We start from the raw sequence: 14,802 nt of genomic DNA, 5'->3' as shown, positions 1-14,802 counted from the left end.
GAAAAAGCTGGCTTGAAACTCAACATTAAAAAAAAAAACAAAACTAAGATCATGGCATCTGATCCCATCACTTCATGGCAAATAGGAGAGGAAAAAGTGGAAGCAGTGACAGATTTTATTTTCTTGGGCTCCGAAATCACTGTGGATGGTGACTGAAGCTGTGAAATTAGAAGACACTTGCTCCTTGGAAGGAAAGCTATGACAAACCTAGACAACGTATTAAAAAGCAGAGACATCACTTTTCCTACAAAGGTCCATATGGTCAAAGCTATGGTTTTTCTAGTAGTCCTGTACAGATGTGAGTCAGTCCATAAAGAAGGCTGAGCACTGAAAAATTAATGGTTTTGAATTATGGTGTTGGAAAAGACTCAAGTGTCCGTTGGACTGAAAGGAGATCAAACCAATCAATCCTAAAGGGAATGAACCCTGAATACTCATCAGAAGGACTGATGCTGAAGCTTCAGCTCCAATACTTTGGCCACCTGACGCCAAGAACCAACTCATTGGAAAAGACCTTGATGCTGGAAAAGATTGAGGGCTAGAGGAGAAGGGGACAACAGAGGATGAGATGGTTGGATGGCATCACCGACTCAATGGACATGAGTTTGAGCAAACTCCGGGAGATAGAGGAGGACAGAGAAGCCTGATGTGCTGCAATCCATGGGGTGGTAGAGTCGGACACGGCTTAGTGACTCAACGATAAGAAGAGGCCTGAAATTAAGAAAGGACTTTAGCTTTGGGGGTTTATTTCAGATATGAAACAGGGCTAATTGATTTTGGTGAGATAAGGGAAATGGGCTTCAGCCAGTGGTGTGCTGGAGCCAGCTTGCACTGGCTTTCACAAGTTAGTTGTTACATTTTTAGGAATTTTGAGAACAAGTTGGCATCGTGTTGCTAGCTGGAAGTCAGTCATGGTGGAAGGGTTTATAGAGATCTGCAAACGCTACAAACCAGGGCTTCTTTCTCCCCTCCAGCTGGTTATTCAACATTACCCTGTCTACCAATGGCTTTTGCCATCTAAAAATCTTGTCTATACCCCTGCGCTGAGTTTATTTTTTTCCTCCAGCAGTTTTTTTCCCCCATATACACATTTCCCTTCAGTGCTTTGAATTCTCTGACAAGAATTGCAAAAAAAAAAAAAAAAAAAAAAAAAACAAGGTTACAACAGAGATGAGTGCTCTTGAAGAAAAATTGCATTTCCCATCATGTTGGCTAAAACTCTGATAGTTAGAAAATACTCTAGTTAGTGGGGATATTTGAGACCCTCGGATGGCCATTCTGGATAACTGACTTGGAAGATAACCCAGTCTTCCTCCTTGTTCTGGGTGGGAGAAGATCTATCATGACTAGTAGGTAGTTGTCCATGTCATATATAAGCAGTGTGGCTGTAGAATTTTTCTCCTTCCTTATAGTTGGAAGAATCTTCCTGTTTCTTCTCAAGAATCTGGGAAGAAGTATCATGTTCCTTCTGTTGCGAAACCATGACTCAGCATCACCCTGCTGGTAGTAGGTCATGTGGCCCTCTGCTGGCTTGACTTTGCAAGAATGTAAGCATACCCGAGTAATCCCTGGAAGAGTGCTATGTGAATACGGACAGTTCTCATAAGGTCACCTCTTGGGCATGGTTCTATGGCGTTGAGCATTGTTCAGAATTAGAGGAGCTTACATTTCAAGAGCATCAACTGAAAGCAGTCAGATGCATTTGACCAAGGAGAGCAGGATTAGGGAGGGAAAGACTTTTCTTATTGTAGGTGGAGATTCTGAGTTATCACCTTCATCCTCAGGGAGTTCAGTTCATTTCAGTTGCTCAGTTGCATCTGACTTTTTGTGACCCCATGAACCACAGCACACCAGGCCTCCCTGTCCATCACCTCTCACAGTCTACCCAAACCCATGTCCATCGAGTCGGTGATACCATCCAAATGTCTTATCCTCTGTCGTCCCCTTCTCCTCCTGCCCTCAATCTTTCCCAGCATCAGGGTCTTTTCAAATGAGTCAGCCCTTTGAATTAGGTGGACAAAGTATTGGAATTTCAGCTTCAGCATCAGTCCTTCCAGTGAACACCCAGGACTGATCTCCTTTAGGATGGACTGGTTGGATCTCCTTGCAGTCCAAGGGACTCTCAAGAATTTTCTCCAACACCAGAGTTCAAAAGCATCAATTCTTCTGTACTCAGCTTTCTTCACAGTCCAACTCTCACATCCATACATGACTACTGGAAAAACCATAGCCTTGATTAGACAGACCTTTGTTGGCAAAGTAATGTCTCTGCTTTTTAATATGCTGTCTAGGTTGGTCATAACTTTCCTTCCAAGGAGTAAGCGTCTTTTAATTTCATGGCTGCAGTCACCATCTGCAGTGATTTTGGAGCCCAGAAAAATAAAGTCAGCCACTGTTTCCACTGTTTCCCCATATATTTGCCGTGAAGTGATGGGGCCGGATGCCATGATCTTCATTTTCTGAATGTTGAGCTTTCAGCCAACTTTTTCACTCTCCTCTTTCATTTTCATCAAGAGGCTCTTCAGTTCTTTACTTTCTGCCATAAGGGTGGTGTCATCTGCATATTTGAGGTTATTGATATTTCTCCCGGCCGTCTTGATTCCAGCTTGTGCTTCCTCCAGCCCAGCGTTTCTCATGATGTACTCTGCATAGAAGTTAAATAAGCAGGGTGACAATATACAGCCTTGACGTACTCCTTTTCCTATTTGGAACCAGTCTGTTGTTCCATGTCCAGTTCTAACGGTTGCTTCCTAACCTACATACAGATTTCTCAAGAGGCAGATCAGGTGGTCTGGTATTCCCATCTCTTCCAGAATTGTCCACAGGGGGTTGCTTTGCCTTAATTACAGGGATCTCTTTTTCCTCTCTGTTCTTTCTTATGTCCTTCCATAAGTAGATAGGTAAAGTTCCCTTTTCTTCTTAGCTGTCACTGACATATTGAATCTGTGAGGCTGCAGCATTCAGAGAGCAGAGTGCACGTCTTCTGGCCACATCACAGATCTGGAGTGCCATAGTTCACTCTGGTCATAGTGGGGTCTGGCTGCTCACCGTTCAGAAGCCAATAAAGAGGCAAGGTTGGTGGAAAGGAAAGTTTGCTTTGTTTTTGAGGACTGCAATGTGCAGATGGAGGAGGAGACAGAGTTGTGCCCAAAGGCTGACTCTCTCCCCTCTCCCGGCAGTCAGTGGGCAATAGCCTTTAATGGGGGTTTCAGGGATGTATCAGCTAAGGAGGGGGCTACATGCAGATACAGTACAATCAGCTCTGACGTTCATCTTGCCATTGGCCATGGGGTGGTCTGATCTGTGTCATCTTGACTGCTTTAAGTATAGTTAATTTTCAACTCCAGGTCGGATTGTTCCCATTTCCTTGAGTTCAGTTCTTGGAATTGTGGCGGCTTATGTCATCGCTACAGTCCAGTCATCATGTAGTTAGCTTCTTCCACCTGGTTGGGGTTTCAGTATCTACACAACAGCTGACAGGATATTCTCACAGCTCAGAATATTATCTACAGCCTTTGAAGAGGAACTAAAGGTCTTTGATTTTGCTCAATGATAGAACTATTATTATTTGGTCTTGTTTGACTGTATTCTTTTGTTTCTGTATTTTCTCATTTCTCTGATTAAACATGTTTTTTGCTTAGAGTTTTTCTGCTGACAAAAAGCAGGTGGAGGACATGGGTGGGGTGGGCAGGGACCATAAGGTCCTATTCCGTGTTGATGGGAACCCTCGTGTTTTCTTCTAGTCCAAATGATTCTAGATGTAGTGAAAGTGAAGTCGCTCAGTCATGTCTGACTCTTTGCAACCCTATGGACTGTAACCTATCAGGCTCCTCCATCCATGGAATTTTCCAGACAAGAGTACTGTAATGGGTTGCTATTTCCTTCTCCAGCAGATCTTCCCAACCCAGGGTTCGAACCCGGGTCTCCTGCATTGCAGGCAGACACTTTACCACCTGAGCCACCTGGGAACAGTGGCTGTCAAATTTTCAAACCCAGTTGCAATTCCTCAGCTGCTTCCTGCAAGCATGACAGACTTGGACCTCCTTGGGATAACCTGGTCCAAACAGATCACCTGAAAAATGTGATTTTTTTAAAAATGTTTTTTAAAAAATTTGTGGTTAAGTATGCATAAAATGAAATTTATTGTATTTAAGTGTACAATTCACCAACATAAAGGACATTCACAGTGTTGTGCAGCTATCATCATCCATTCATCTGAAGAATGCTTTCTGTCTTCCCAGACTGAAACTCTGTACCCATGAAGCAGACCCTCCATTACCCCTCCTTCCAGCCCCTGACAACCATTCTACTTTCTGTCTATGAGTTGGATGGCTCTCGGTACCTCATATAAGTGGAATCATATTGTGTATGTCCCTTTGTGACTTATTTCATGTAGCATAATATCCTCGAGATTTCCTCCATGTTGTAAGATGTGTTAGAATTTCCTCCTCGTAAAAGGCTGTATAATATTCCACTGTGTGTTTGATGACTACCGTTTGCTCATTCACACTTGAGAGCATCCAGCTTTTGCTTTTAAAGAGTAAAACTGCTATGAACATGCATGTACAGATGTGTGTTCAAGTCCTTCCTTTCATTCCTGTTGGGTGTATACTCAGACGTGGGATTGCTGGATCATATGGTAATTCTGTGTTTAATTTTTTTAAGGGACTATGATACTGTTTTCCACAGTAGCTATATCTGCACCATTTTACATTCCCACCAGTAATGCATAAGCGTTTCAGTTGCTCCACATTCTGGCCAATACATGGTATTTCTCTGGTTTTGTTTGTTGTTTTTGATAATTGCCACCATCCTAAGAAGTGCAAAGTGGTATCTCAGTATGGTTTTGATTTGCCTTTTCCTAATGGTTAGTGATGCTAAGCATTATTTTGTGTGCTTATTGGCCATTTGTGTATTTTCTTTGGAGAAATGTCAGTTCAAGTCCTTTGTCCATTTTTAATCAGGTGGTTTGTTTTTTGCCCTGGCACTGATGTCTCCCTGATTGCCTAGAAAGGTCGCTTCTTCTCAAGGCTATTGGGCACTTAGCCAGGGTTCTCTGGGGCAGCCTCTTGCCTGCTTCTCGAGGCTGTTGGGCACTTACCCAGGGTTCTCTGGGGCAGCCTCTTCCCTTTACGTGTATGTCATGTGGAGATCAATGTAGAGACTTGCCTTTCTGGAAAATTCCACCTGACATTGAAAGATTTGCCCTTCCTGCTTATTGTAAAGGAAGTTCAGTGGTGAGTGCTGCAGAAATAAGCCAGTTACTGCTTTTGGATAGTGTGTGATATTGTCATCTGACTTTTTACTAAGTAAAAATAGAATCTCTTTTGGGGAAAAGGAGGAAACAGAGATTCTGTTTTTCAAGTTCCTAGTATGATGATCTTGTAGACCAGGGGTTGACAGACTCTGGCCCATGGGCCATAGCCCACCTCCTCTTGCTTTTACAAATAAAAGTTTATTGGCTCACAGCCATGCCCACTTGTACAGTGTTGTCTATGGCAGCCTTTGTGGTACAGTGGCAGAGCTGAGTGGTTGTGACAGATTATCACACCCACAAAACCTATCTGGCTCTTTTTACTGAAAAAGTTTGCCAGCCCTTGACTATTCTAGATATTTAAGAAGTTCCGTTAAACAATCGATACAATATAGTGGTGTTGGCTGCTGACCATTCATGCTATACTCGAGTAGTTTGAAAGCTGTAAAGCTCACGTAGATGTAAGAGAAAATGACTTTGAGAATTTGCTGAACTCCAACTTTGTGTTCAGATGTGTTCTTTAATGAAGCCTTTTTTGTTTGATTGGGGCCTTAACTTTTGCATCTAGCACCGCCAGGACTCCTGCCCAGTGTGACTGAAATGTTTCTAACACAGGCAGCATTTTTTAGAGTCACAGTATCTAGGGGACTTCGCTGGTGGTCCAGTGGGTTAAGACTCCAACGCTTCCAGTGCAAGGGGAGCAGGTTCAGTCCCTGGTCAGGGAACTAAGATCCCACATGCCATAGCCAAAAAAAAGTCACAGTATTTGACGTTTGCCTTTGCCCTGTGAAAGTCCCTATTTATACTAAGCTTCGGTGAAGGAGCTCTGATCTTTACGTATAGTAAGAGGAGTTATACTGCAGGGACATGGCTGTGAAATGTACAGCACAGAAAGCTTGTGGCTTTTTACTCTAAAAATAGCATCCTGCTTCTTTTACCACTCCCTCCAAGCCAGAGATACAGCCTTGCTAAGGTAGTAATGGTCAATTTTGGAATTTTGAGATACCGTTGGTTTGCTGATTTTGTTTTGCTCTCTGTTCGACCCTTTAGCCATTCATGCAGTGAACTTATGCTCATTACTAACAGAATTGTTAAGGTGTATGGGAACGGACTTTGAGGAGCTTATATAGTATGTTTTGGCAACTCAAGGATATTAAATATTCAATTTAAAAGGTTTTTATTTTAAGCATTGTAGTGTGTACATCTCAATCCCAAACTCCTAAACTATATCCCTCCTTTGCTGGATAACCAACAAGGACCTACTGCTCAATGACAACCTAAAGGGGAAAAGAATTTGAAAAAGAATAGATACGTGTATATGTATAGCTGAATCACTCTGCTGTGCAGTTGAAACTAACAGAACACTATTAATAAACTCTACTCCAATATAAAAGTTTAAAAAAAGATTATTTATAATATCCTTTGAGATCATTGGAAATTCTAGACCTGTGCACACACAACATACACTCATAATCACCCACAAACACAGGCTCCCAGGAAATCATAAAGCTAGGAGTAACGTCTACCTGAAAATGCTTCATCACACAGAATGGCAGGTAACCATTCAGTGCAGTCCAAATAGGATCTCTATAACGGATGAATCCGGTGAGACGTCCCATTTTCCTGTAGATATAATATTTATCTAAAGGCGAAATAGAGGCTTTATCCCATTTCGTGAGGCTTACTGCCCCAACTAATAGTGAAAGCGTTAGTTTTCATTTGTTCTTGTTTAGTTGCTAAACATCCGACTCTTGCGACTCCATGGACTATAGCCCACCAGGCTCCTCTATCCATGGGATTTCCCAGGCAAGAATACTAGAGTGGGTTGCCATTTCCTTCTCCAGGGGATCTTCCCAACCCAGAGACTGAACCCAGGTCTCTTATGTCTCCTGCATTGGCAGGCAGGTTCTTTACCACTGAGTCACCAGGAAAGCCCATTGGTTTAATGCTGACCTGTTGAAAGCTTTATAGCCTTTTTTCTTTACTTTTTGAGAAGAAAAGTTGACTTCTTCCCCCCCTCTCCATAATCTAATAATCAGTATTTCTCTTCCAGATGTGGTTCCTAACCTATAGTGATTTTAATTACTCTCCTTGGAAACCGCTCCCCAAATACTCTCTCCTCCAGAGTTTAAAGGCTTTAATGTTGAGCACAGTTTGGTGAGAATCCCCTTGCAAATGATTTTCTTCAGTTGGTATGAGGGCAGTATTTCCTTATTTTTGTATCTGTGTGTGTTTTTCCCCCAGGAACAGATTTTCATGGTATATATTTCCCCGAATCTTTTCAATTTGTACCATCATCATTTCAATTTGTAGACACATTTTAGAATTCAGATCTTGCCCTTAGAACAACTGGGGGGTCATTCATCTGCTCATTAAGTGTGCCTTCTTATTTATGGCCCAATGAGACTTCATTCATTTCTGCATATTTTGGTTGTCTACTGTTGATGCCAGACACTGGACTCGATGTTGGGAATACAGAAATAAATGATGTCAATTCCTTGCTCTCAGGGCTGGGCCACAGTTGAGCGGGGGAAATGCAAACTCACAAAAATTTACAATGGAATATGATTGTGGAGATGTGTACCACATGCATTATTAAGTCTGGGGAATTTGTAAGCTTACTTAAGTCTTTCAATTGAGTTAGACTGTGGATAAGTGTATCAGATGAGAAACACATAAATGGTATTTATTTACTCTGAGGTAGTAAATGGAAAAGTTGAACGAAATAAAATGCATCTATTATGACCACCGGCATCCAGCAAGGCCACTGCCTTTGTGCCACTATTCTGCCGGCACTTTCTTCTTATGTGGGTCATTAACGCTGTGTTTAGGTCAGATGAGAGTCTGTTCCATCTGCTCTGATAGCTGAAGTAAAATGCTGATGGAGATCATTTGAGATCGTCTCTGTGCTGTTGATTGCATGCTTGTGGCTCATAATCAGAATGATGCGAAGTAATTGTTCGAGCGACTTGCCGCGCCTACGTTTTGTGTCGTTGCAGCTATCAGCAGTTTGGTCCTGCTCCTCTGCCTGAAGCATGTTTGCCCAGCGCCTGTTGGGTGGCGCGAGTCACCCTTCACTGTTGTGGGTGACGTTGGTTCTAGCATCCTCACTTGCTGCCCCCCATCTATTTTATAACCTGAAAAAGAAATGTCTACTTACTTAGTGGGAGCAAGTGCTGGCTTTTGTGTTCAACAGAATGCTGCGTACCAGGGCTTCCATACAGAAATCCACATGCTTGTTGCCACAGTGCTCCTCTCTTTTTCTCTTTGGCCAGAAAAGCCAGGCAGACCTGGCTTTGAATTCTTGCTTTGTCACCTACTGGTTATGTAACCTTGGATAGGCCACTTGTCTTGAACCTTGTTTTCCTTATCTGCACACTGGGTCTAAGAGAACCTGTTTTACAGAGATTTTGTGAGGATGAAAGATAGTAGATAAAACTTGTTGGCATAAGTGTTGTTCAGTCACGAAGTTGTGTCCCACTCTTTTGCAACCTCATGGACTGTAGCCTGCCAGGCTTCTCTGTCCGTGGGATTGCCCAGGCAAGAACACTGGAGTGGTCCGTTCCCTTTTCCTTCTTCAGCGGATCTTCCCGACCCAGGGATTGAACCTGTGTCTCCTGCATTGAAGGCATATTCTTTACTGCTGAGCCACCAGGGAAGCCCTTGTTGGCATAATTAGCCACCCAGTAAATGGGAATAGTTAATATTAAGGAATCCAGTGCTTACTCAGGGTGACATTATACAATGGCAACACAGAACTTTCCTAAATCAGTAGTCCAAAAATATGTTGTAAGTGTGGAATAGAGAGTATCAGCCCAGTGTTCCTAGCTACATCATGTTTACCAGAGACACACAATTGGATGGGGGTATCTTAGAATCTAAACCCTCATTTTCCATGGCTGGGTCTGCTCTACAGAATGTACTCTGGGCCAGCCCACCTACACCATCAAAGGATGTACTCCGGGCCGGCCCACCTACACCATCAAAGGATGCAAAGGTCCCTTTGAAAGCACATTTAAGAATGTGTGTCATTTAGGTTCCACTGCATAAAAGAGACATTATACTGGATACTGCAAAACACAACCTGACCATCTGGTTTCCTCTCATGCAGAAAGCAGGGACTGCGACAGAGTGAAGCAAAGGAGAAACTCTGTCCCTTGAAGAAGTTCATGGTTAGATCTAGGAACTTCTCACAAGCTCCTGAACTGTACCATCAAAAGAGATCTGTTAAACGTAGCTCACTCCATATTCCTCCATACAGTAAAGTCCCTAGGGGGAGTTCTGGAAGAGGTGCTTTCTCTGCTTCCATCCAGAGCTAAAATTTAAGATCTAAGTTCTTATCTCCAGGTGTTGATGCTGTTACTCATGGACAACATAGAACAGTAGAAATCTCTTCTAAGAACATGCCCCCCACCCCACCACTAATTGTTACTTCCCCTAACAGTCACATAAGCTGGACAAAGCACGAACTGTTCTTAGAACCTAGCGTGTGAAGGGTTTATCACCTGTCGAACTCTTGTGTTTCTCCACTTTGGGTCTCAGATACCAGAATTTTTCAGCTGGTATCTGATTTGGCATTTCTCTGCAGCCACAGTGTGTCCTGTCTTTCGCTGTGCTCCCTGGCAGTTCCCCACCTCCTGCCTGCTTGTAGGAGCAGGGTTGGCAATGCATTAAAGGGTTCCATTCATAACTGGAGGAAGAGTTCACTCTACACTCTGCTGATCGTGGGGCTACCTTCACTTTTCCAGTTACAAGCTTCTCAGTTGAGGACAAGCATGTGTCACGCAACTCAGTTAAGCTGTATCACATGTGTTTTTACCAAACCAACCATTCTCTTTGAGAAGGAAATTAGATTAGAAATATCGAGATTGCACAAACATTCCCCTTCTTGATATCTTCTAAATATGGTAAATTCTGATTTTTTTAAAAAAAAGTTTTCTAGTTCGTATAATGTGATTATAATTTTTAGGTTCACACAGCAGTCTACAATTTCCAGTGCACTTCTTTCTGTACCATGAAGTCACTCCACCACAACTGGGCCACAAACAGGGACACCTCTTGAACTTCAGACTTAGGATTTTCACACTTGAAAGAGGCATCTGTATCCACTGGTAGTCCTAGTCTTTACAATTTTGTCCCCTTTCAACGTATTGGAAACTCACTGACTATTGTGATTTGTGATATTATTCCCTACAGTATATGTATTAGTTTGTAGTCTGCTCGGCTACACCCACTCAAACCAAAACAATTTGTTGTTGTTACGGCTTCTGATGTTTATACACGCTGCCTTTCTCAATCTTGATGAAGATGTAGAAGCAAAATAGTCACATGCTGCCACAAGTGTAGTCGTTTCGCATAAATGTGGGATACCGATCAATTCTGTAAATTCAACAAATATGGATTTAGTGGTTCGTTTTTTCATCGCAATACTCTTGTAGTCCTTAAGCAATTATGATGGGGATGGATTTGTTGATGTTAAAAGAGGTTTGCAATATAACAAGTAAAATATTAGACAAGAACAATATGAATGGTATCATAGAATGTTATAAATACATTACATGTACGTATATAATTTTATTTATATAAGTATGTGTATGTTATATTCTGTATATTTGAGCATAGCTGAGAGCTTGCCGCTGTTGAAGTGAAAATGTTCAAAGTGTTATTAGTGGAACTTTTGCTGCTTTGTATTATCTGGGTTTTTTTTCCTTCCTTATCTGTATTACCTAATTGTTCACATGGGCATGTGCCTAGGCACTTTGGTTGTGTCCAACCAACCAAAGGTGTGTCCGACCAACCACGGGGTTGTGACCCCGTGGACCGTAACCCACCAGGCTCCTCTCTTCATGGGATTCTCCAGGCAAGAGTACTGGAGTGGGTTGTCATTTCCTTCTCCAGGGGATCTTCCCCACCCAGGGATCAAACCTGAGTCTCTTAAGTCTCCTGCATTGGCAGGTGGGTTCTTTACCACTGAGCCATCTGACAAGCCCTAATTGTTCAGAGTAAATGGTTTCACTTTGTTTCCATTTTTCTCATCTCATTTTTGAGGAGGTGGAGAAAGAGAGAATACAATACAGATACCCACAGTTTTCTCTGCCGTGTCTTGTCATCACAGATCTGTAAATGTGTTCTGCTGCCCGGCATTAGGGGATTTTCTTTTTACTAAATCTCTTCTGCGTGCCAAGGACTGCACTGAGAACCTGAGACACGATATGAAGTTGGTATTATGACCGCCAGCAATGCAAATAAGGAGAGGGTTCCGAGAGTTGATGTCCCCGGCATCACACAGGTGGCGGGTGACGCATCTGAGACTCAGATTCAGGTTTGACTCTGAAATCAGTGTGTGAGGTCCTGGTGAATCTCACTCTAGACCTCCTGTCTGCCTTGAGGAAGAAAAGGTTAATGTATGCGAGTGAATTATAAAGCGTTGCTTTCAAAAGACGGTGCTCAGAGACTTCACCAGTGGGGCCAGGACCATCTCTTGGGGATTGCCGTGTTTCCCTGCAGTGCTTTCAGTCAGCCTGTGAACTTCCCAAGAGGCAGGAGCATGTGCTCTCAGCACCCCTCTCCTCTCCCCGCACAGGCTGGTGGTCGGGGAGGGGGGATTTCTCCCTGGGGCTGTGAAGGCAGCCTAGAAGATTCTGAGGCACCGAGTCTGGGAATCTGTGGCCAGTGGACCCCTCCCCGGGAGGAGACTGTCCATCCAGCCCTAGAGGTCGCAGTGCTCCTTGCCTTTTAGGGAAAAGGAAGGAAAAGCAGTGGCTGGAGACTGGATCCCTGGTACTCTGGGATCGTGTGAAAATTACCAGTCGGGGGAGCTAGGCTTGCCTTGCCTCCTCCCCTCCTGAACCTGCAAAGCCGACTTGAAAACAGCCTGTGGAAATTTTTAAAAACTTGGATCTTGCACCGAGTTCCTTGGGTGATGCAGATTAAACGGTCTGTGGCTGTCACCGCCTTATCTGCCTTTGTCTTCCAGGCTTCCTCTTCCAACACTCACATCATCTCGGTTCTTTCCCACACTTTATCTCAGACACCGTGGCTTCCTCACGGGATTACTCAGTCCGCCTGATATGTGGGCGCCTCTCTGCCAAGTCCCCCTTCCCGTAGGAGCTTAATTATGGATCCCTTTGGGGTCATGGACTTCAGTGGCGGCGGGGGGGAGGGATGGATTGAGTTGTGGGTGCCCCATTTTGGGAGAAGGCAAAGTGACGTGATACGATGCTCTGGTTACTATGAAGACATCTTCCGTTAGCCCCATTGTGGGGGTGCAGATGTGGCGTTTTTTAAGGTCTACCTAAAAACGATTTCCCAGTCACCACAATATATGTGGACTATATATTGTATGGTCAGGCCGATCAAGATGGCAGTTCCCTTGATCTCTACATTGCCTGCCCGACCAGGCTCAGCTTCACTCACATGACTATCCAGTCCCTTAATTACAAGGCTTAATCAGTAACTGCCTACGTGCTTGCTCTGCCCTAACCTCTGGGTTTCCCTGGTAACTGGGGGAGCCCACCTGCCCTCTATTCCCCCTATAAATTGTAGCCTCCTCCCCCAATTAGTGAGCAGTGCGGACATGTCCGTGTCTTGCTCATCGTCTGTCACACACGGGGAGTTGTCTCTCGAAGGCCTCGGTGGAGGACCCCCTTGTCCAGTAAACCAGATGTCTCTGTCTTTGTCGCTGGGCTCTTCCTCCCATCTCGAGCCTGGGCAACTACAAGGCTTGAAGACCCGCGGGGTGCGGCCCCACGACACTCCTTTTTCAAAGGTTCACTCCTCCGGAGATAAAGGAATCATGCACATGATTATTTTCTCCATATTAATTGTTCAGAGTGCCGTCTTTAAAATTCTCGTACTCAGCCAAGCAGTGGGAGGTCCACAGTCTTCAGCCATTAGCTGTGTGCCTAGTAAGTAATCAGGGGCCCAGTGCTAGGGCCCCTGGCCCACGTCCCCAAGCCAATTTATAGGATGGGTTTAATGTTTTATTTTTAATCTCTTTTTTCTCTTCCAGTTGTCCAAAGAAATTAGTCCGTTTTCTGGGTGGAGAGAGACCAGACTGCTGTTTTCACAGGGTGAGTGATCCTTTGACTCCTTCACGGGTGTGTTTTCCTTGCCTCGCTTGGTACGCACTTATAATCCGTAGGCCTTCTCCCAGCTGGAACCGAGATACTCTTCCTACTCGTTGCGTCTCCTCTTCCCTTCAGAGGGGAGGGTTCCCCCGGGTGTTTTGCTGCCATTTGACTTGGCTGTTCACAGGTTTTGTCTCCTCTAAGTTGGTCTTCTTCGTTGCTGTTACCTTGTTCATCTCGCAGAAGGGATGAGAGAGGAAATTTTTTTTTTCCTCCAGTGGCTGATGCACAGAACCACAGCCGTGGGCAAGGAGAACCCACGCATTTTGTTCATGTGACATACTGTCTTAACACCACGACAGAGAATAATAGGATGTGAGCATTAGATGGGACGTTAGAGCCCGTCTGGCAAAGCCCCTGTGTACAGACGGGACAGCTGAGGTCCTGAGGGCTTCCGTTCCCCCGCCACCCTCTTCTGAGCCTAGATTATGAGGGAGGCATTGGAGTCTCAGCTGTGTGCAGTCATGGCCCCCCAACCCCACACACAGCTGTCTTTTGAGTCCCAGTGACCTCTGAGGATACAGTTAACAGGTGGTTCAACCTGATGTCATCCCGATGGTAAAGAATCCACTGCCAGTGCAGGAGAGGCTAGAGACCCAGGTTTGATCCCTGGGTTGGGAAGTTCCCTGGAGGAGGAAATGGCAACCCACTCCAGTATTCTTGCCTGGGAAATCCCATGGAAAGAGGAACATGGCAGGCCCCATCCACGGGGTCACAGAGTCAGACAAGACTGAAGGCACCCTCACCACACCATACCTCCATCTTTCAAGACTAGTGGCAGGAGGAGCACTCGCCCCTATTTAACTTTCTTGTACTTGACTACTACCTAGAGAAGCTGATGGCATGGAGGTACCCAGAACCATTTTTGTTTGGGACCTCATCTGAAAAGGCCTATTGTTTCTTTCCTTTGCGCCTTTCCCAAACCACCATATTTGCAACACCCCGTCACGTGCTGGGACTCCGTGGTCCACCTGCTTTGCTGCTAGACTCCGAGGCGCACCTGCAGGTGCGTGCGGGCCAGCTGCAGAGTGGCACGCCCCCATCCAGGACTGCCTGCACCTGCAAAGCGGAGCTGAACAGGGTTCTTGCCGTGCTGTGCAAATTTGGCGTGCAGTCATAGACTCTCGGAGGAGCATCCCTTCTCTGAAAAAAAAAAAAAAAAGATATGCTTTCTACGTGAGAGTACAGTTGGGGGGTACTGTGGAGACTGTACAAATGTGGGATCCCAGAAGGTGGACCGACCTGTGGTTCTTTCAAGTCACCTGTGCCACACCTGGCTCTGGATCACCTTCATTTAGGTTGCCAGTCTAAGTGCACTTATTTCCAAAACGTCTCATCACCTCTAGAGCTTGATCCAAATCTAGTATTAAGAGCCCATGTCCCTCATTGTATCCCACTTCTCAACGTAATCACTTTATC

General features: G+C 44.6%; 1 protein-coding gene and 1 non-coding gene across 10 annotated transcripts in view; one reads left to right on the top strand and one right to left on the bottom strand.

The window, feature by feature from the left end:
- Positions 1–14,802, top strand: part of ATXN1 (ataxin 1) — a 421,786-nt gene that overhangs the window by 223,042 nt on the left and 183,942 nt on the right. For all 9 annotated transcript variants that reach the window (XM_018038742.1, XM_018038750.1, XM_018038743.1 and 6 more), the window contains one exon: positions 13,266–13,326. The gene's annotated coding sequence lies outside the window, so the exon portion shown is untranslated. The remainder of the gene's footprint in view (positions 1–13,265; positions 13,327–14,802) is intronic.
- TRNAC-GCA lies at positions 3,897–3,968 on the bottom strand. The gene has a single exon. It is a non-coding gene; the product is annotated as a tRNA-Cys (tRNA).

This window comes from Capra hircus, chromosome 23 (genome assembly GCF_001704415.2).
Source record: "Capra hircus breed San Clemente chromosome 23, ASM170441v1, whole genome shotgun sequence".
Lineage (NCBI taxonomy): Eukaryota > Metazoa > Chordata > Mammalia > Artiodactyla > Bovidae > Capra > Capra hircus.
Note: the sequence above shows the minus strand (reverse complement) of the source record. Positions and strands in the feature narration are given on the sequence as shown.